The following is a 23,440-nucleotide window of genomic DNA, read 5'->3' as shown; positions in this document are numbered from 1 at the left end:
GAAAAATGCAAGTCTGCTCCGAACTCTGGCTGTGTTTTCCTTACAGTTTCCTTGGCACTTGTGTGCATCCACCCCTGTGATGTCCTGGTTTGGAGAGCTATGTCGCCACAAAACTACTCCCTGGTTTTGTGCAGCTAGGCTTCTATTTGGTACCTTCCAGTAGCTTGGTGCATGTCAGGGACAGAAACATGGCAACACAGGCAGTACGAATATAAAAGAGGAGGCCGGACCACACTTTTCAGAATAGCCTTCATTTGTATATGACTCAGCCAATTTCAGGTTATGCCAGTTTAAGGAATGAGATAGTGTATGTGCTGTAACTCTTCACTTTTGCCTTCCTCATTCTGGATTCCATGCTCTGAAATGCAACTGGTAGGAAAGTAGGAACAGATGTTAGTGGGGATCTTACATTTCCTCTGTAGTCTAAGGGAATAATGAATATTGATAAGTGTTGATGCTATTCAGTTGACAGTATCTAAGCAAACAACGTGAGTCCTTTTCTATGTTTCTAAACAGGATGTATCCTAGTCCCTGTCTGTTTTTCACTTCTTATTCAGAAATGAAGCCAATAAAAGGTGATAAGCAGGATGCAGACTGGAAGGTTTACATTTGCCAAAGCTGGATGGGATGAGACTGACTTTTTTGGAGGTGAGATGAACCAAGCAATAAGACTGGTATGTTACCGTGAAGGAAAGGTGTGTATGTATTTTAGGGAGAGGGAATTTCTTTCTTTTTTTTTTGTTTGTTTGTCCACTTGTTATAAGTCAAATTGTACAGTGCTCTGTTAGTTGATTTTTGTTGATTTTTATATTAATCTTTTTGATGGGTTATAAAGAGAAATAAGTAAAATTAGCTTAGGGTATTGAGAGACTCATAGGTTAATTTCTTAGACACAGAGGTATTTTAAAAAAGTATAAATATTTATCTCTAAACATGAGAAAGGACAAGTGGTTTCTGCTAATGGAGTAATAAGTACAACTGGCAGTATAGTGAGTTACTTTATTGAATTACAGTGTCAATATAGCAATGAGGGCACTTTACAATAGCATTCTTATGAAAAATTAGTGAAGTTAGGCTGTGTCCCCACTAGGTGTTTTAAGGTACTTGCAAGGTCATAGTTAGGTGGTAATTCACTTCATAGCCTTACTGCTTTTGTTAGTATTACATTCGTGCGATTCGGACAGGACAAATAACTTAGTAATGTTTCATAGTGGTTTCTGTGCATTGTGGGAAAAAGTCATTAAAATGTCTGGTATTCATGGTCTTTAAAAGAAAAAGTAGAAACAACTGAGAAATATTTGATTTTTATGTAGAACTGATAGAGTACCAATTAATTTTCCAGGGAAGAAATGATCTTTAGTGAGAGTCATCACAGTTTGTTTAGATGAATGACTTTTCCTTCAAAAGACAAGGAGTAAAGGAAAGCTCACTTTCATAGCTTAGCTTTATTAACAGTGACAACACAACACACTTTTTAATCCAGAATGCCTCTAAAACTTGTGGCATAGTCTGTTACTTGAGATAAATCCTGTTTATATGTAATAGCATCTTTTGCCAGATTATCAAAATTAGAATATTCTGACCTTGCTGGTATTTTTTCTGAATCCAATTCATGTTAAATTTATGACCCAAAATTTACAGCATTTACATTTGCAGATGAAAGTCTCTATGAGATATTTTGAAACAAACACAAATTGCAGTAATGTCTATATATCTACATACATTTTTTGCAACAATATAAATTGAAGCTAGTAAAAAGCAAGCAGGATGCTGCAAATGCTGCACTCTAGAACCTATTTAAAAACAAGTAAAAAATTGTATGCTTTGGGGTTTTCCGTTTTGATACTATGGAAACCTGTCAGTAGTTGTCAAAAGACAGACTCCTTTCTCTTCTGAAAATTTCATGATTAAATAAATGTTTTATGTGATTATGTTATTTTCGGTAAGAAGTCTATGTAAAAATTATTTTCTTTTAAATATAAGAAAAACTCAGGCAGAATGTAACATCCTAAAATACAAGGATGAAAGTTGCTAAACGATTTTGTGTCATACTCAGATCTACACAGATATAGGCCATCTCTGGCAGTGATGAATTATGATATCCACAGAGGATATATCCCATTAAGCAAATTTTAAAAAAGGTTTCTGCACAACCTTTATCTGTTCTGTTGAACACTATGTCAGCAAGAGCTGGTGGTAGATATCGAGTATATTTCTTTAAAGCACTAGGTGGCAGAGGAGTGTGGTTTTCTGGTACGTGGAAAACAAAAGCTGAAGAGTCATTACTGAGGTGTAAAACAGTCAAAGTCATATTTAAGAAATTTGCGACCATGCAAGTGAAAGATCTGCAAATAGACTAAATTTGCTAAGTACAAAGGAAAATATGATAGTTGTTATGGGACACAAACTAATCAACTGTAATACATAGTTCTAACTGAATTAAATTAGATCTATACTAAGAACTAATGTACTGAATTCTGTATATATTTATGTAGTTCTGCTAGTTACTGGATGAATTATTTGAAATTGCAGTTGTACCTGTCAGTTTTCCCTAACAAGACAGTGGAGCTCCTTTCCCACTTCACCTGTAGGTGGCTTTGTATGCTCTGGATATCTAGTTAGTTGACACTTTATTTATGCAACCATAATCATGCAAATAGCAGATCTGAGAACATTCCAGTGAATTTCAAGTTATAACAGTCTTGAATTTGTACAGTCATAAGGACCATTTTGCAAAAAGCAGACATAAAGTGGAAAGAACAGTAAAACAATATGTTCAAAAAAATAGTTCCTCAGAATGGAATAGAAGGTTCTGTGCTCCTTCAAAGCTTTAAAATGTTTTCGAAGCACATGTGTGATGGAGGTGCCTGTATCTTTAGAACTTATTTTTTTTAAGTAGTATTTAAATAAACAGAATACCAGCAAAAATCCTTTCACCTCACATGGCTGCAGGCATTGTATAATTAATATGGTGAATGAGACTCAGTAAATAAAAGTTACCTTTCCTGATAATTTTCCTAAGTTTTAACTTGCCAAATACTTTAAGAATTGGAGCCTAAAGGATGAAAATCAATGAAAGAGATGAGAAAGAAGTAGGCTATGCAGCAGGAATAAATCTAGTTTGGTTTAGTCTATGTATATACCTTTGAAATTCTGTTGAAGTCAGTGAAGTATAATTCAAGGCAGAATTTGGTCTAATGCATTATTGTATTTGATGACAAGTACTGAAATCTGGGACTTCTGGATATATGCAAGTATGGTGGGTTTTTTGTTCCCTTTCTTGCCCCCCCCTTTTCTTGCCCCCCCTTCCTGCCCCCCCTTCTAATGGGATTGAGTTTACAGCTGAAAACTAAAATTACATTTGATGAATGTCATAAATTGAGTCTAATCAATTGGTGTTTGACAGAAATTAAAGCATCCTGTCTTTCAGTTTCCCCTGCTTAAGGACAATAGACACATTTAGAAGAAAGACTGTAGGATTGATTTCATATTGAATCTGCTGGTTAAACATATTAAAAGCAAAACTGAAACTGCTTTGGAGCAGTTTGGGTCTGAAGACAGAAAACAAAAGCTTTTGTGGAGTTGCACTCTTATCAGACATTGTAAGAGATTTTTCTAAAGCCACACTCCTGGATCATGTGAAATCTTAGTTTTGTTTTTTTTAATAAAGCAGCAACTAAACAAGCCCATATTATTATTTTGTTAAGTATCATACGTTTTAAACCAATCCTGTGATTTTGAAAACTTGAGATATACTTTGCATATTCTGTTCATCCAAATACACAAACATTTGGCTGTTTCTGTTTATTTCTTAAAAGTGCACAGACTCTTCTCTATACAACGTGTTTCTCGAAATGATTGTGCTTTTTAGTTGTTCTTCTTACTGCATAAGCGTATAGAAATACTCTGTCTGGCATGTCTTGGATATAAGTTTGAATAATCCTTTATATCTCCTAAAAGCAGGAACTAGCTCAGGAGGCTCAAGAGGAATGAGGCACAGCACATTAAATGTAGTGTGTGTCATGCTGTAGGAAGGAGAGTCAGGCCCCACTTACATGACTGACATAACTTTTACATCCATTCCCAAGGTATGCTAATGCGGTTTCTATTCCCAGCCCCATCACACAGGCTCATCGGCTTGTCTAGCAATATGGCTTACAGCTCAGTTTTCCATTATAATGTAGCTCTACAGCATATTATGGGAAATACTTCCACTAGAACTAAGGATTTTGAGCAGGCTGTTGGAAAGATGGATTTTGTTATTTTATAATCTGGGATTAGTATTAAATACAAGGAATAGTGATTTTAAAGGGGCTATACTGAGTAGCTTAAGACTCAAAATGGACCAGTTCTGTAGGAAACGTTCATTCTTAATGTATAGCATTCTGAAGTCCCTACTCATTCATTTTATGACTGTCTCTGCTCAGTCATAATCAGATCAGGCAAAGCATCTAAGGCTTTCTGAGAAAAAACAGGAGGATTTGTCCCAGTTAAAAATATCTTAATTCTGTCACTCTGAAACAGGATAAAGTATACCTTAGTCTTCAAGAAGCCATTAATTTCAGTGGGATTTCTTTTAAGGGAAATTGCAATTCTGAGTAAGTAAGAGAGGCAGGCGATATAGCACCAAACTGTGTCACTTAAAATCATGAAAGGGTTTTTTTACTGAAATCAAGGAAGTCAAAAATAAACCTGTCTATTAGTCGTCAACTCCCATCACGATGCATCACTTGTCCATGAGTCCAGCTCTACCATAGTCCTTTGTATAATGTAATTTGTGGATGAAGAATGTAATCTTTTAGGAGTTGGGGCAAATGCTGATTTGCTCTAGCCCCGAATCAATCCTTCTCAGGTGTTTTTGTGCTACCCAGAAGAGATTACCAGAAAGACACTGAAAAAGGAATGGAAGAAGGAAAATGAGGGACTTAATTCAGATCTGAAGACTAAGAAGGCACAGTTATTGGCAAGTATGTAGAAGTAAGAGGCATCCTGTTGCTGTTTGTGTAATAAGAACAGGAGTTACTGGAAGAGAGGTACCTATGTTGTTTGATGAGTGAATAACTGCAAAGTAACCATGCATGTGGCACTGTGAAAATAGATGGCAGAGCAAATATCACTCTGGCATCATACATCGCCTTGATGTTAGTGATTTATACTGGCAGCATTAAATAGTGTTATTCCTATTGACAGGTGGCAAACCGAGGTGCAGAAAGAGCAAGCGACTCCCTCAAAGTTGCCCCCTCAGCCAGTAGCAAAGGCAGGTACTGAAGCTTATTGTAATAAGAATTATCATCAGCAGTGGCCATTATTCTAGCTAGGTTGTTCTCTAGATTTGATTAAGTAAACTGCTGCAGAGATACTGTATATTGGAACATTTGTTAGGGCAAAGGTCCATAAGGGTCTTTACCCAGAGCACTACAGATCAGCTGAAAATCTGGTTTATTACGAAATGATTCCTCCTGTTTTCACCTTTCATTTGAGAAAGGGAGAAAAAACAGCCTGATTTTTGAGGGAAGTTTCCAAGAACCAGACTCAATCACTTCTGTTTTACAGGATAGTGTTTTAACCTATGAGAAGGCTCATTCTGATCAGTGGGATTATTTGTAAAAGAAGAGTATGACTCAGCTGAACGACAATGGTAGAACTGTCCTCAGGATTTTTTTCTGTGATGTATGAATCTAAAAATAAATATAGTCCCAGAAGTAGGACTTTCTCCTCCGCTGATTAGATTCTTTTGTCCAGAAATAAGGTGCCTTCTTTACCTGCTATATATGATATTGTCTAAGAGGAAAAAATAAAAAATTAAACAAATTGATTTCTGGTTCTTATATATTTTTTTCTTAAGCATTCAGCAGCAAAAATATGAGGACTGATGTGCAAAGACTTAGTTTAGATAACTTTTCAAGGAAAATTGAAATGTTTTTCCTCTGAGACACTTCGTGCTGAAAAATATGAAGGAAGTGAATTTGCTATCATTTTTTGTCTTATTCTTTCTGATAAGAGATGTACTTTACTTTCAAGCCACCAGAGTGTATCTTCCTAATCCTGCTGATTTGACAGATGCTGGGATCCCTGAATCTGTCACTTAGATGATATCACTGTTTATCAGATACAACAGAGAACCAACTGAGAATAGCTGGTCTTGATCAAAAGTAATTTAATTCTGTGATTATTGATGCTATAATGGTCCTGATTGCCATGACTATATCTTCCCAAGAGCATAGACTTTGTTAATATGATTTTCTAGAATGTTGTCTGTATCAGGAAGATAGGCACTTTGAGGGAAAAAAAAAAAAGACCCCCATCTCCGTATGCATCTTTGACAGATCTTATAGCCATATTTGGGTCAGAGAAATATGAAGGAGTAGCTGAGACTTTCATCAGGATTCTTTTCTTTCCAAAGATAAACCTAAAATAGAAAAGTGATGACCAGTGATAAATATGTTGCACTGAGTTTTCATAAAAAGCCTGGCCTGCGTAGTTAAAAAATAAAAAGATGAAAGTTACTTGCTGAATTTAGAGATTTAAAGGGCATTGTCAGGCAGGCTACTCTTTGTGCATACTATATTCATGTCCTGACAGATTTCCTACACATTTGCAGTCAGTATTAATCATGGCCAGAACTAGTTCTTTATTAATAGTACAAGCATATATATAGAAATAATCCCACTTAGCCCCTTACTTTTCTGTAATGGGCACATCACAGCTAGAGGGCATGGGTGTATTTCTTCCATCTCTGTAGACCACAAAACACAACATCACAGGCCTGTGCAGAAGCACTAACAGCAGCTCTGTACTGAAGGTCTCTGAAGAATAGTTGTGGAAGATAATCATTTCAAACGATTATTAGGAAGCTACAAGCAACTACAAAGCCTCATGGAAATCACAGAATCGCTGAGGTTGGAAGGGACCTCTGGAGATCATCTAGTCCAACCCCCCTGCTCAAGCAGGGTCACCTAGAGCACATTGCACAGGATTGCATCCAGGCGTGTTTTGAATATCTCCAGAGAAGGAGACTCCACAACCTCTCTGGGCAACCTGTTCCAGTGCTCTGTCACCCTCACAGTGAAGAAGTTTTTCCTCATGTTCAGTTTGTGCCCATTGCCTCGTGTCCTGTTGCTGGGCACCACTGAAAAGAGTCTGGTCCCATCCTCTTGACACCCTCCCTTCAGATACTTGTACACGTTGATAAGATCTCCTCTCAGCCTTCTCTTCTCCAAGCTGAACAGGCCCAGTTCTCTCAGCCTTTCCTCATAAGAGAGATGCTCCAGTCCCCTAATCATCTTTGTAGCCCTTCGCTGGACTTGCTCCAGTAGTGCCACATCCCTCTTGTACTGGGGAGCCCAGAACTGGACGCAGTACTCCAGATGTGGCCTCACCAGGGCTGAGGAGAGGGGGAGGATCACCTCCCTCGACCTGCTGGCAACACTCTTCCTGATGCACCCCAGGATACCACTGGCCTTCTTGGCCACAAGGGCACATTGCTGCCTCATGGTTAACTTGGTGTCCACCAGCACTCCCAGGTCCTTCTCAACAGAGCTGCTTCCCAGCAGGTCAACCCCCAACCTGTACTGGGGCATGGGGTTATTCTTCCCCAGGTGCAGGACCCTGCACTTGCCTTTGTTGAACTTCAGGAGGTTCCTCTCTGCCCACCTCTCCAGCCTGTCCAGGTCTCTCTGAATGGCAGCACAGCCCTCTGGGGTATCCGCCACTCCTCCCGGTTTTGTATCATCAGCAAACTTGCTGAGGGTGCACTCTGTCCCTTCATCCAGGTCATTGATGAATAAGTTGAACAAGACTGGACCCAGGACTGACCCCTGGGGGACACCGCTAGCTACAGGCCTCCAACTAGACTCTGTGCCACTGATCACAACTCTCTGAGCTCTGCCATTCAGCCAGTTCTCAATCCACCTCACTGTCCACTCATCCAGCCCACACTTCCTGAGCTTGTCTATGAGGATGTTATGGGAGACAGTGTCGAAAGCCTTGCTGAAGTCAAGGGAGACAACATCCACTGCTCTCCCCTCATCTACCCAGCCAGTCATTCCATCATAGAAGGCTATCAGGTTGGTTAGGCATGATTTCCCCTTGGTGAAGCCATGCTGACTACTCCTGATCACCTTCTTGTCCTCCACATGCTTGGAAATGGCCTCCAGGATGAGCTGCTCCATCACCTTTCCAGGGATGCAGGTGAGGCTGACTGGCCTGTAGTTCCCTGGGTCCTCCTTCTTGCCCTTTTTGAAGACTGGGGTGACATTGGCTTTCTTCCAGTCCTCAGGCACCTCTCCTGTCCTCCATGACCTTTCAAAGATGATGGAGAGTGGCTTAGCAATAATGTCCGCCAGCTCCCTCAGCACTCGTGAGTGCATCCCATCAGGGCCCATGGATTTGTGGGTGTCAAGTTTGCTTAAATGATCTCTAACCCACTCCTCCTCCACCAAGGGAAAGTCTTCCTCTCTCCAGACTTTCTCTCTTGCCTCCAGGGTCTGGGGTTCCTGAGGGCTGGCCTGAGCAGTAAAGACTGAAGCAAAGAAGGCATTCAGTAACTCTGCCTTCTCTGCATCCTTCGTCACCAGGGCACCCACCCCATTCAGCAAAGGGCTCACATTTTCCCTAGTCTTCCTCTTGCTACTATGTATTTGAAGAAGCCCTTCTTGCTGTCCTTGGCATCTCTCGCCAGATTTAATTCCAAACGGGCCTTAGCCTTCCTCGTCACATCCCTGCATACTCTGACAACGTTCCTATATTCCTCCCAAATGGCCTGTCCCCCTTTCCACTTTCTGTATACTTCCTTCTTCTGGTTGAGTTTTGCCAGGAGCTCCTTGCTCATCCATGCAGGTCTCCTACCTCCTTTGCTTGACTTCCTACTCATAGGGATGCACCGCTCTTGAGCCTGGAGGAAGTGATGTTTGAATATTAACCAGCTCTCTTGAACACCCCTTCCTTCTAGGGCCCTCACCCATGGGATTCCTCTGAGTAGGTCCCTGAAGAGGCCAAAGTTTGCTCTCCTGAAGTCCAGGGTTGCGATCCTACTTGGTGCCCTGCTGCCTCCTCGCAGGATACTGAACTCCACCATCTCATGGTCACTGCAGCCAAGGCAGCCCCCGACCTTCACATCTTCCACCAGTCCTTCTTTGTTTGTTAGTACGAGGTCCAGCAGCACACCTCTCCTTGTTGGCTCCTCCACCACCTGTGTCAAGAAGTTGTCACCAATGCTCTGCTGGAACCTCCAGGACTGTTTGTGCCTAGCTGTGTTGTCTTTCCAGCAGATATCGGGGTGGTTGAAGTCCCCCATGAGAACCAAGGCCTGGGATCATGAGGCTACTTCCAGCTGTCTGTAGAAGGCCTCATCGACTTCCTCATTCTGATCAGGTGGCCTGTAGTAAACACCCACAACAGTGTCACCCATGCTAGCCTGCCCTTTGATCCTTACCCATAAGCTCTCAACTCGCTCTTCATCCACCCCTAGGCACAGCTCAATACATTCCAGTTGCTCTCTCACATAAAGAGCAACTCCACCACCTCGCTTTCCTGGCCTGTCTTTCCTAAAAAGCACGTAGCCATCCATGACAGCACTCCAGTCATGCGAGCTATCCCACCATGTCTCTGTAATGGCAATGAGATCATGGCCCTGCGACCGCACACAGATCTCTAGTTCTTCCTGTTTGTTCCCCAAGCTGCGTGCGTTGGTGTACAGGCATTTCAGGGAGGTGATCGAGCATGCAGGTTTCCCAGGAGGGGTAAAAGAGGGTCCTCCGTAGCCACATCCCATGCGCACTTCCCTGGCTGCATTCACCTGTTGGAGGCATCCTGACTTGAGCAGTCTTTTGCCAACTACCCTGGCACTATAACTCTCCCCTTCCCCCATCTTTCCTAGTTTAAAGCCCTCCTTACCAGATTGGCCAACCTGTTGGCAAAGACCCGCATGCCCCGCCTCGTGAGGTGGATCCCATCTCTTGCCATCAGTTGTCGATCTTCAAACAGGGTCCCATGGTCATAGAAACCAAAACCCTGTTGCCAACACCAGCGGCACAGCCAGCCGTTAACCTGGAAAGTCCGTCTCCTCCTCCTCTCATCCATCCCCCTCACTGGCAGGATTGAGGAGAAGATGACCTGGGCTCCCAGACCCTTGACCACCATCCCCAGAGCTCTGAAATCCTGCTTGATGGTCTCCAGTTTGCCCTTGGTGTCATTGGCGCCCACATGGAAGAGCAGCAGTGGGTAATAGTCCGAAGCGTGGACAAGCCTTGGCAGTCTTTGCATGACATCTCTCACACGAGCCCCTGGCAGGCCACAAACCTCTCTAGACATGAGGTCAGGTCAGCAGATAGGTGCCTCCGTCCCCTGTAGCAGGGAGTCCCCCACAACAATCACCCGCCGCTTCTTCCGGGCGTTCCGGCAGGGCACAGGGTCTGTTGTCCCAGGTACTTCCCTGGCAGCCATGCCCATCTCCTCCTCATCCTGGAGGGCACTAAACCTGTTCTTCAGCTTCAGGTCTTCAGGAGGAGTAGGAGCCTTTCTCCTCCCACGAGCAGTGACCAGTTTCCAGCCTTCTTCTATGATGTTATGATGTACCGTTTCACACGGCACAGAGCCCTCTGGCAACTCCACTGCTGCAGGGGGTTGGGACTTCTGGAGCTGCACAGTCTCCAAGAATACCCTGTCTATCTCTTGCTCTGCTTCTCGGATGCTGCGCAGCCTACTGACCTCCTCCCGTAACTCCCTTACCTGACAACACAACTCGCCAACAGCAGCACACCTCCTGCAGGAGAGCTGGCTGCCAGCCCAGGCCTCCCGGAGAGGCCCCAAGCACTCCCTGCAGCCTGAGACCTGTAGAGCCGCATCTACTGTCAGAGGGTCGGTCTGGGTCGCAGCCTCTGACAGAGCAACTCCAACAGCCACTGGGGAACGCGCTGTGCAGCGTGTCACGACCATACTTGAGGAAACCTACACCACAGGGAACAGAAACGAAGGGCCCTTCACACATCCCTTCTGCGCAAACTGCTGCCTCTGTTCGCTGCGCTCTGGGAGCTGCGCTCTAGGCCTGGCTCTTATATAGGCCTCTCCCTAGCACTGACTCACAGGGTGCTTGACCGCCCTAATCAAGGGCCACTGGGATCAAAGGCCCCAACTCCCTCTGGTCAGGGGCAACCCAGAGAGCTCGTTAGCAGCAGCCATTCCTAGCTAGAGCTTTTCCCACAAGCTTTTCCCAGGAGAAGTCAAGGCCTCCTGCAGTAAATGGCACAAACCACATCTCAGTTTCATTGCATGCAATGAACTGCAGCACACTTGTGCCTCTGCATGCCCTGTGTATTTTCTGGATTGTGCCAGTTGCTGTAGCTTCTAAAAATTAAGGGTCAGATTTGGCCAAGCCTAGTGGTCAAAGGAAGCATGGACTATCTGACCTTTTCAGGTCCTGAGGAGCCAGGAGGGAGCAGAAGCAGTTCCTAGCTAAAGGCAGCTGAAACTTGCAGCTCTCTTTTCCTCCCATAAACCACCACCATCCACAGCTGGCATGAGTTACAGAAGTTGTAAAGATTCTTGAATCTGCTGAGATCAGGATAGAGTGCAGCAGGAAGCAGCTCTCCCCGTCTCTTGTTTTAAGTCCCTCATCCATTCTTTCTGCCCTTACTGGAGAGAATGTAGAGCTGAGATTTTTAAATTTAAGGTATTTGAAGTGTACCATAGTTCTTCCATCAATCAGATATGACAAAGGTATGTGGAGTGTTTGATGGGCCAGGCAGAAACTTCTGGTCTTATTCCTGCTGCAGGAACTCCTACTTTACCATTTTCCCTGAACTCCCTGGTACTCTGTTTTCCCAGACATCATGAGGCAATTCTTGCTGCAGTGCTTGTATATTTATACATTGGTATTATAATCTGGTCGTGTTAAACTTCACTGTGCTGCTTAACTCTACTGCCAAAATATGCACAGTTTTGTCATTCCTTATCATTTCACAGCCCAATCACTTTTTTCCCCCATGTAAAATTTTGAGGAAATGCTAACTGTTGGACATTTTTCTTAAAAAAAATCTTACATTTCATAAAGCCCAGCCTTTTTAATGCCCTTCTTTTATTTTCTGCATATGCCCTTGGGGATAATTTCACCTGTGGTATAAACTGTTGATCTAAGCAGCTTGCATTGGGATGAGCTTGGTTCCATAATTCCAGCTGACTCACTCTTGGCCTGAAATACCAAAGAATCTGCATTAGTCCACTCCTGATTTAGGAATAAAAGAACTCATGCAGGGCGGAGGTTAAGCTGTATTCTCAGACTTCCTCCATTTTAGGAAATCCTGGATTGGCAGAATTCCTGCTCTCTTCCTAGGTCTTCTTCCAGTAAAGTAACATATTGAGCCAAAGCTCAAGAACTGATGAACAACTGGCTGCAAACTACTTTCAGTTTTCAATCCTCAGGATAGTCAGTAAGAGTGGAGGACTCTCAGTGCCTTGTCAGGAGAGTTATGCTACCATAATGTACATGAAGATTTCTATTTGCAGTTGCCTATGAATTACTAGTATATCCCACTCTCTTCCTCAATTCCCTCACTAGTAATCTTCATAGGCCAAAAACATCTTGCTTCTTCCAGGATGCCGACGTTGTGGTAATAATTTAAGCTGAGCCTTTTGTTATATGTTTTTTTTTGGAACCTTTCTGATTTCTTCTTTCCAGTTTATATTTTCCTTTAAAGAAAAGCACTTTGTACTTTTGTGCAATTTGGCTCCTACAAAAGAATGCTTTGTGTCTGCACAGCTTGAGTGGGAACAACACATAACGCTAATAATAACAAAGGAGAGCTCATGCTAGTGGGATCCTCCCTTTTACTCGTGCAGGAAAACTAGGAAACACCCAAAATATGTGTATCCAAATTTTCCTGTTTCTGATAAACTGAAAAAGACAGTGGTAGCATATAGAAGTAGAGCTGTAATGCATCACTCATTATGCTGAGACTATTATGCCTTTATATCTTATTTTAGCTGCAGAGGACCTCCCAAGGCAGTGGAGGATTATCAGAAAAGCAGCAGTACCGGAATAGGAATAGAGGGGGAGGGGAAATAAACAGCTGGAGAGTGCTCAGCCTTAGTACTCTGTAGGGAAAGTAGAGATAAGTGTTTTGATGTCTTAGGGTCATGTAAATAGAATATGGAGTGTTAGTTGTGGATCAGGTACCACTTAATATCACATAATGACCAGCACTGTTTTGATTCGCTTGCCATTTAGTGTATCTGGCTGCAGTACCTTGCAATTATTTATGCACTGGTTTTCATAAAGCCACCGGAAAGCCACATTTTGTAATTAATTAATTTTTTAATATTGCATCAGTGTATGAGAAGTTCTTTAATTAGCTTGCCACTTTCCTAGTGGGTAGGATTTTTCCTATTACTTATTCACACATATTTCATATATTCTCCTAAGTAGGGAAAAATTTTCTTAAAATATTCAGAACTGTTATTGACTAAACAAGTTCTCTAACAGAGAAATTAATTACTTCATTGCCTCATTTGGAAATTCTTTTCAAGTGGATGACCTTGTCATAAGTTAATAACCAGAAATGTGGATCAATACAGGAAGCAGATATACAAAATTTAACAGCAGAAAGGAAACCTCAAGAAGGATAGTTAATTATGTCATTAAAAAGTGCCATTTTACTTTCTCTCTGCCACTTCATATATAATCCCAAACCCATTCTCCCTCTTGCTTTCCATATTCCTTTGTCTCAGTGAAGCTATGAGTTTTGTGTCATTACTTCCACATTTCTGATCCATTTTTAGATGTTACTTCTTCCCACACTTTCTTCTAAGGATTTCCCTTTTTCATCTTTAGCAACTGTATGAAACCTTTATCTTTACCCCCACTGAAGCTCAGGATACCCTAACTCTTCCCTAGCTCCTGAAAACAAACCTTTCCTTCTTCTTCTGAGGCCTCGCCTTACAGTGCATTTGGGGTCTGATATGTCCTTTCAGCTCATACAAAGACGATCAGTTTACTGGGAAAGCCACAAGAAAGCCCAAAAGATTTGCTCAGGAAAGAGTTAAAAAGAAGGGGGAAAAAATGGGGGGCGGGGTAAGGATAGGGGGAAGTCTTGTGTGTTGGGAGATGCCGGATTAGGCTCCGATGGAGAATCACTCTAGGACTTCCTCTCCCAGACGTTCTGCACGCTCAACCCTAGCTGCATTCCTAGAGCTCCCCTCCTCACGTGTTCACTCGTGTTTTTTCTCACTCTTCTACTAAATAATTTAGCTAGGAAGATCAAACAGCTGCTGACTGAATTATTGAAGGTGTAATTAAACTGGCAGGAGTTGGTGGGAGCATGGGAGCATTTTCTTAGCAAAAAAACCCCTGTTTCACTATGAAAATAAATGTCACTGCTAAATTACTAGGTTAGTAATTAGGTTACTACCTAGAGCTTTCTCCCATTACCTCTGTTAAATAGCTGATGCACCAGTGCAGTAGTTGTGAATACAGCTAGTAAGGCTTTAGCAAAACTACCCAGCTGTTTGGAAGGTGGCCAGCTTGTGACACCACAGCAAAAAAAGCTCCCATCTTCCATTTTATTTATCCTCTGCAGTAGCAGCGGTGAATTCCTGTTTAAAGGCAAGGTCATAACCTTAGGTACAGCTCAGAGTAAATGTTGATCTATGGTATAAGAAATCTTAGCAATCTCTTTACTGTAGAGATTAATGCAGGCAGTGAAACTGCTTCCTGGCTGCCTGGAGTTTGTCTAAGGTAGAGATAAGGAGCTAACAAATTTGTCCTACGTGTAGAAGAGTTGTTCTAGGCTGTGATTTTAGTTTGGACAAAGATATAATTCAACCTTGTAAGACTAGGCCTAATAATGAAGCAACGGCTTTTTAGGAAGACTTTCTTTGTGAAAGACTTTGGCTAACCTTGATTGTCTTGCTGTAGCCTAGGAAGGCTTAATCCAGCTGTGGAAATTAGGTTTGAGAGGATTTTATTTGGTTTAGCAAGCGCTTGCTTTAATTCTGGGATTTAATCCTTCCGAAGCTGGGAGCTATTTTGTGATGAAGTTGCAATGGGCATCTCTAACATTCAAGTAATTTTTAGCTCCTATGGGAGAAAAACTTAAACTAAAAAATGCATTTTTTTCTGCTTTGCCACCTTAAATTTGAGTTTCTGACCGTAGGTAACATGAGCTGGTGTTCCCCATGGAATTTCATTTTTCTCCTACATCATTTTTACTGCTTATACAGTTTGGGTTAGATCTTTTGGGGTTTGCCTTCTTTTTTGCTTTTGAGAGAAAGACTGGCAATAAGGAACTGCGGGTATAACCTTCCCTTCACAAAACACTGGGTCAGAAAAGCAGAACTAGGACTATCCGCTAGCTCCAGTGCATAAATAGCCTTCTCTGTTCCAGTGTGACTGAAGCATTCGATCTTATATCCTAGTGTCACTAGTCCAAGCCACAGGCTAGCTTCTAATCTTATTTAATAGCAAAAAAACCCCTGTGTTTAGAACCCATGGGAAAGCCTGTAGTCATGGGAGGAAGGCAAAAGTGAAAAAATGTGGAGAAGTGGAGAAAGCTTAATGAAAAAAAGTTTCAGAATTTCAAAAAAAGCAATTTAAATGCATTAAAATAAATAGGAATGTGTCTACATGGCTGTAGATTGCTTTGAAAATTTCACTTATATTCTCCAGTTGCCTATTTCAGTTTTTTGTTTTAAATTACTTGTTCTGATTTAACTTCTTCAGCAGCAGAAGTATCCAACAGAATGTTTATGTTCAATCCATATCCTCTTGGAAAAGTGTTGAAATTAATTTATTTAGCAATTATCCCGTGGTCTAAGATATGCCAGTACTACAGAGCTTGATTAAAAAAATCTATTGTTGTCAGAGACAACTAAAATGCAGGTGAAATACAGCTTATTCTCTGATTGTGTGAATTGCTGAGAAACACAAGGACAGGTGACACAGGGAGAAGCTAAGCATTTTTTTCCCCCCACAAAGTAAGTATATAAAGACAAACATCTTATTTTCTAAGCTAGCAAGGATTCTAGGAACTTCTTTAAATGGAGAATAAGGTAGAAAAGTTAAACTCATGATAAGATTCTCTAGGTCATTTCTGACCAACAGGCAGAGCTAAAATTGCCTCTGCAGAGGAAATCTGAGTCACAAAAGTCTTGAAAGCTAATATTGTCAAGTGTTTCAAGCAATTATACAGGCTTATCAAATAAACTAAATGATTTCCTCAATTCTTTCTCTTCAGAGATTCTCCTTCCCTGCTTCTTTTGTGGTGAGCTTATGGTCTTTACCTCTCTAGCTTGAGATAAAACAGAGGCAGGGAGGGTTTATACAGGGCACTGTACCTTGTTTTATATTCCAGCTAGTTACTGTACTACTGACCTTCCATCAAAACTAGACTGGACTAAACTTCTTCAGTAAAATCAGGTATGAGTCTGTACTTAGCCAGCTGCCAAATATATTGCAGATCAAAAGGCTGCCAGACTTGTGAGGAAAGAAGGCACTGTGGGAATAAGTAGACTTGCATTGCATTGTGAAGAATGGGTAAGCCAAAAAAAGGATTTTGAATGAAACAGAATGAACATAGAGGAGTTGAAGACAGATAGATGCCAAAAGAGACCCAGGTCACTTCTCACTGAGCCAAACTCATATCAAGCAATGTTATTGGTGTAGGATGGTGACGGCAGGTAAGGTGCCCTTCTATTGTCATCAAAACTGGGATGTAGGCACCTCAAGCATGGTTGCCAAAGATGACACGCTGGCAACTTTGCATGAGATCTGCAGCATTTTGAGGAAGATGTTTACAAGAAGCAGCGGCTCCCACTGAGAAACAAACTCAGCAGAACTGAGGTACTGTTCTACACAGAGACATGTCACACCAGCAACGTGTCTCCCACTGAGTTTCTGTCAGCATGCTAATTTGGGATAGAAAGATACAATCTGGCACACCAGTCTTGCAAGTTGCTGAACCCTTGATGAAACTGTTGCTGGCAATAATGAGAGAAGCTTCAGAACCTTTTGGTTTTATTCAGGTTGCAGCAATCCCAGAGTCACAGCTCAAAATGACATTCTGTCTTTTCTGATCTCTTCTGCTATGACATACGTTAGCCTCTAACATGGAGAACTCTGCCTGTTACAAAGTCTGCCACTAGGCCTCCAGCTTCTTTCTCTTCTTGCAGGCACTTACAGAGACACTTGCTAGGTTTTCAACATAGGTCATCCTTAGTCTCCCAGTTCAATTGTCCTTTGGGTAGAACAAACTAAGAGTAACTGTGTGTGATTTTACAGGTTATACTGCTTGATTCCAGCTTTTGATTCTCTTGCCCAATTCTCTGTCTCTACCAGTGTCTCCTTGCTCTGCTCAAGTACCACTAAAATAATTTTAAAAAACACTGAGGAGCTTGCCTCCTGACAGAGATCTCAGCTAGTTTTCTGTCACCCAGTGTTCCCAGTACTGGAACAACTTCTTGCTGGTTCACTCTGAAGAATTTTGTGCTTTTTCCAAGATGAAGGCCTGAGATCCATTTAATATGGAGCTTTCCTCCCTGTTCGAAGGCTGGGTTCATAACAGGCTGGGTTGAGGTGCAGTGAAAGGGGCCATCCTGTTGGGAAGATCAAGTCAGTAGCTTAAAGTGCTTGATGCAAAACCTAACTATTTCACTCTTTGACATATGAAAAAGCGCACACAAAAGAAATGACTAACAAAGGAAACATGGTCCCCTGGAAACAATGAGCTATTCCAGGTTCTTAACAGAATACTTTAGAGTTAGTCCTGTAAAGAGACTAACATGAGAAACTGAAGGTTGAGTCCAATTCTCCTGCTTCCCAGGACGTGGCCTCTCAGAAGCACTTCTTGCAGCAAGCTCTGGAGGGGGCTCTACTTTTTCTGTCTTCATAGCTACTAGCAAGGAAGGGAGGTAAGCAAGAGAATGAAATTATTAGTGCTGCTTTTGTGTTCTGCAGATTGTGAAGTGAGTAAGATGTGGTGTGGATGACCACCTCAGATGCAAGGGAAGAAGTTCCTTGAATGGCCCCCACAGGCCTGAGAGAGACCCATTTTAGTCACCTCTTAAGGAAACAAACAAATAAAAAAGCATGTTCAGAGAAGTGTGCACTTTTAACCTGAAACTATAAATTCGCACAGGGAGATTTGGATACTCTGTCCCTCCCCAGGGGAAAAAAAAGCAACAGAAAAACAGATCTCAAAGCCAGTGTGACTTTCATACCAGGTAGAAACAGGTTGCTTAGATCAGAGAGGGTGATTTCCATTTCAAAACAATTCTCTCCTCAAATGAGGAAATAAGAGACCCTTTTCATTTGTACACAAATATCCAAGGTGGTCCTTCTGCTGCATCTGTTTTGTGGGTGCTTCCAAAAGTATTCATTTAAACCCAAAGCTTATTTTCCTGGAGGGAATCACGCAAAAGAAAACAGCTGCCACCTCTCCCTCTCCTCTTTCCTTGCTCCTTGAAGATACAGGATGAGTGAGAATTTAGAATATATCCCTTCATCTCTGCTCTCCCTATTCTTGCAGTAATATTTTTAAGTCTTAGGTCTCCACTGAGGTTTTGTTCTATTTTTTAAAAAAGGAAAAGGAAAAACAAAACGTAGCTTCTAGCCAGCCCTCTTTCAATCCACGAAGGTAGATCTCTTATCCAGATTCAGTGAACTTTTCCCACAGGTACCAGCATCATGAAAACTCAGAAATGCAAAATCAAAACAACTGAGCCACTTACTTGTATAGCTTGCATGGAAAATTGATCTTCTTTGGAAGTAGGATGGAGAAGGGGGAGAAGTGGAGGACCAAAAAAGAGAAGACATCTTTGCTCTTAGAAATGTATGTTGTCAGATTTTAGATGTGCAAAGATGTGGAAACAACATGATTGTCTGAAGCTCTGGTTTAATAATTTATTGTGCTGTGTGGTTTGTGTTGGGAAAGCAAAAATGTATTTTTCTAGAAGAAAAACAGAATAATGTGTGTATCTATTAATTATGGGATTTCCATGAGGCCTTCTATACTGAAATTTTCTGCATATCCCAAGAAAATATACAGCAGTGGTGGAGGACTCTCTCACAGTCTCGACAGCATTGCTTAATTTGGACTCGAGGAAGCCCCTCAGGGGATGGGAAACAAGTTCATTTTCAAGGCCATGCAGCCAATGGCCTTTGCACTGAAGCAGCCAATGAAAGTGCCAGTTAGCATAATTTGTGCTATAATGGCTGATCTGCTTGGAAATAAACTGGGATCACTACTTTGTTTCAGCTCAGCCACCAAGTGATTGACTTCCAATGTGGCTGGATGTGTTAATGGGTAACTTCAAGGAGAGGTGTAACAGATGATGACAACACGTTGCAGCGTGCCTGCGCTACCACAGCGAGCGTGAGGGAATTCCCATTCTGAGCCTGCAAGGTTGTGGGTGTCTGAGCACTACGTTGTCAATACCTCTTACCTCTTCTATTAGCATTCCCTACTCCCTCCGTAAAGCCTTTCCATGAAGCCACTGTTTTTAATGCAGCTTGCTTTTCATGCTTTGTGTATGTTTATGTTACCAGAACATTAAGATTTAGCAAACAAGTGACTTACTTATCAGGAATATTGTGCAGGAAAGAGGCTGGAATAATTCAAAATGGTGAAATCCCAGTTTTGAATTTCTTCAGAATTTCTGCCATTGCTCCAAAATTGCGTGTTGCTGTTTAGATGGGACATTCACCATGCTTAGAAGCTTTTTTTAAGGATTTTTATTGTGAGACTTCAAACTCAAAACACTCCAAATTAGTTAAATATATGTATATATATTATGTTTTTCAAGATTATGCATTTACTTGTGTTGACACTAAGCAGAATGGGTTCCCAGGACATCTATAATTTCAGATTCATGTAATAGTGTTATTTAAAATAAAAGCACAGATGACTCCCGAGACAGAGAAGTATTCATTGTTGTCTGAAAACAAAGTTGCAAAGGGTGCAAGTAGTGGGGCATTATTAAGTGCAGCTTTCCTAAAAAGGTATTGAATCAACACAGAGTTTTGTGTTACCTGCCTCTGGATTTGAACTTAAATCAAGGTGCTCCTGATTTCAGTCTTTGTCTTGCATTTTTTAAAGTATTTGCCTAGAATCCCACTAAAGTTAACCAAAGAGGTTAATCTTTGATTAACTTGTAGAGGCGGAGGGACCTGCTAGCATAGGCCTTATGTTTTACTCCCTATCCCATGGGTACCTGGGGGCATTTCTTGTGCAGATGAATAACAGAACATGTGAAAATTACATAGTTACCAGAAATGATAGAAAGTTATCTTTGGAAGGCTCTGTTCTCAGTTCCCTAGATGCTATTTTGCACAGACACTAAAGGAAATGTAAATTCAGTGGGTTGCAGCTGCCGAAGAACTCCCCCAGCTGAGGGGAATCCTTGCCTCATGCATGTTACAGCAGCTGTGGTGTCTCCTGTGCCAACGCAGCGCCTGGCTGCTGGTTGACATATGTTCCAGATAGACTGAAAAACTCAAACACTGATTGTAAGCCCTGCCTCACATCTTAAAAAAAAAACACTGGGGCAAGGGCAACCCCTCACCTTCTCCATCCTTAAGACACCTGAAGGATGATGATGCTTTCTGGAGCTGTAAGAAGAAAGCTGAGGAGAGCACGGAGATAGGAGCCTTTAACCTCCAGTGGCCCTGCCTTCTTCCAGTGCGCTGCCAAGCCGCTCGTGAAGGGAGTCCCCAGCCTTCAGCACACTCTGTTCTCCAGCAGGGCAGGTGATGGGACTGCCGGCATCCCAGCTGGCTTTCTCGGAGACGGTTACAGCTCCCAACAGAGGACAAGTTCCCTCCGCTCCTCGCTAGAGCTTGAGGTCATGCTGCTGTGGGGGCATCGAGGCCCACTGAGATGGCACCAGTGTCAGGCCCTGGTTTCCAAAGTGAACAAAACAAGTAGAAATCATTGCTGTTTGGAAAACCGTGCTGCAGAAAACAATTTAGCCAATCATTCTTAACATCACAGTCTCAGAAGCCAGTCTTTGCTGGAATGAAGAAAGAGGCATTCATTTAATAAATTATGAGGAGTGGCCTGACTCAGTGCACAGCTTCTTAATAGTACTTGGCAGTGCTACTGCTTGTGATGATACCCATAATGCATTTGCTACTGAATAAGTAATAGATTTTCCCAATGCAAATGTACGATCTGCTGAACTCATTTTTCTTGAATATTGAGGCATTTGCCTTCAGATAGTAAGGTTATTTTTGTTGAAATGATCAATCTTGTACCATATATTTCTTTTTGTTTTATATTAATTACCATGGTGTTATTTGTTTGCAAGAAGAAAATTTAGTCCGTGATCCAGAAAAGCATTTACTTAATGTTAAGCACAAGCAAAGTCACATCAATTCATTTGCTTAATGTTAGGCACGAGCAAAGTCACATAAATTCTTACAGATATTTACATATGTTCAAGGGCTGTGCTGGATCCTTGCACATCAGTCTGACTAATTTAAGAGACCTTTTTTTTGTTGTTCATGCAATCATTTTTTTATGTGGAGCCTGTTCTTCTTGACTATATATTATAGAGGAAATTTAGGTCCTTGTAGAAATTAGGATCCGCATCATCCATCTTCTTTTATGTTCTGCAAACAACTAGCTTCCCTTGAGCGTGTGTCAGGAGTCTGCTCTCCGAGTAAGCTTTATTCCAGCAGTTGGCCAGAGGAGGAGTTGGTGTTGAATCTTCTCCTTGTAGCTACTGAGTCATCAGCTAGAACATTCATGTGTATAGAAGATCTCAGTTTGAAACCTGTCCCCGTCTGAAAAACTTGGCTTGCATCTCCCAAAGTGCAAGACTCTGCACTAATTCCTAGAGCCTTCCAGGAGAACGTCCTAAATCACTGAGTAAAAGGAAATGCTGGTGTCCTCTGCACTCTCCCCCAGTAGCAGAGGAGGTTTGGTGCATGGAGAGCACACCTCCTCATTTGAGCCTTGCAGGTGAAATAAGCAGGCTCATAGTATTTCATGAATCCTCGTGGTGCCTCAGCATGTACTAGGTACCTAGTTCCTCAGTGCTGTGGACATTTGGATAGCAGTGCAAACACTTAAGCAGTGGTGTTGTGTAAAGGCATCTGAGCCGTTGCTGGATAAATTAACTGGGTCTTGGAAGCAATCTAGCCATGTTACTGTGATACTTTGCCCTGCTTCTTTTTGGCCTTGTGGAGAGGCAACGTATAGTGTATTGTGAGTCTCACACTTTGCAGTGCTTCTCCCAATACCCAAGGTACCTTAATTACAGCTAGCTTTTACAAATAGGACATGGCAGTGCTATAACATACCACTAGGCACCTACCTGCTTAGGTGTCACCTGAGGAGTGGGTTTGTGAATGTTAGTGATATCTGAGTGGGTGTACCTAAGCATCCAAAGCATTTTAGGAAGCCATTTTTCCCTCTTTAAACACTTATTATTCATTCTTTCAGCATTCGGGAGGGCTCTTTAGGTGAGAAATATAGTTGTTTGCATTGTACAAGCAAGAAGTTTAGCGAGTGCCAAAGTCAGTCTTAAGAATCAGGAAAGTTTTGGTCTCTTGTTTAAAACTCTCGATAAAACTAGACAAATCTCTTTGATTCTGTGGTCTTGTATTACTCTTTTATGTTGGAGCTGACTGATGTCTACAAGGAAATGCGTTCAGCTAACTTGGGTTCTCAAAGCCGGCGAGGGAGATGCTCAGGCTCCGTATAAATGTGCATCCCGTTTGCCTGCTGATGAATTATTCAAATCTCAGCTATTTATGGAAGCTGTCAGCATGCTTTGCTCTGCTGCTTTGACAGGAGAAGTGAAGGAATCTGAGTGAAGTGACTAACTAAGAGTTAAAATGTATTATTAATAGTTGCACTGCATTTGGTTTTGTTCTGCTCAGTATTTGGCAGTCCTCAGAGACCTTACCTGTTACTATATATAGAACACACACTGCCAGGGTAACTGTTCTTCATTTGTCTGGCTAAATGAGCCATTTTTTATCTTACTTCTTAAATCTGTGTTATTAAGGCTTGTGTATGTATTTGGGCTCTCAGCACAGACAGCTTTTACACTTCTCTCCTGTTGCTGTCACTTCATGTGATATTTGTACTCCGAGATGGATTTCACATAGTAATGCTGAAAGCTCCCACGCACCATGGAGAAATGCGGACTGGGCTGCCACTGAGCTGGCAGGCAGACCTGGTGCTGCTCACAAGCTGGTGCTCGGAGGAGGTTTAGGAAATGGCTGGTATATGGAAAAGAACTGTGGCTTCTGGGTCCCCAGTGAAATTATTTTGTGCTCTGGGTCACAACTTCTTTCCTGGTCCTAAAGCCACGATCTGAGACGGCTTAGGGTGGACGTGGACGCTTACCTTTCTTTGAAGGCTGCTTGCTTAGGAAAGGCACCCACTGCCACCCCGACCACATGTTTCTGACACCCCATTTGTGCCAGCACAAGCATTCCTGT

General features: G+C 42.1%; 1 long non-coding RNA gene across 1 annotated transcript; it reads left to right on the top strand.

Moving 5' to 3' along the window:
• The first annotated feature begins 322 nt into the window (after window positions 1-322).
• Window positions 323-5,780, top strand: LOC136991285 (uncharacterized). The gene is made up of 3 exons (XR_010883436.1): window positions 323-674; window positions 3,961-4,088; window positions 4,853-5,780. It is a non-coding gene; the product is annotated as an uncharacterized lncRNA (long non-coding RNA).
• The last annotated feature ends 17,660 nt before the right edge of the window (window positions 5,781-23,440 follow it).

This window comes from Apteryx mantelli, chromosome 2 (genome assembly GCF_036417845.1).
Source record: "Apteryx mantelli isolate bAptMan1 chromosome 2, bAptMan1.hap1, whole genome shotgun sequence".
Lineage (NCBI taxonomy): Eukaryota > Metazoa > Chordata > Aves > Apterygiformes > Apterygidae > Apteryx > Apteryx mantelli.
The sequence above is the reverse complement of the archived record's forward strand: the minus strand, read 5'-3'. Positions and strand labels throughout refer to the sequence as shown.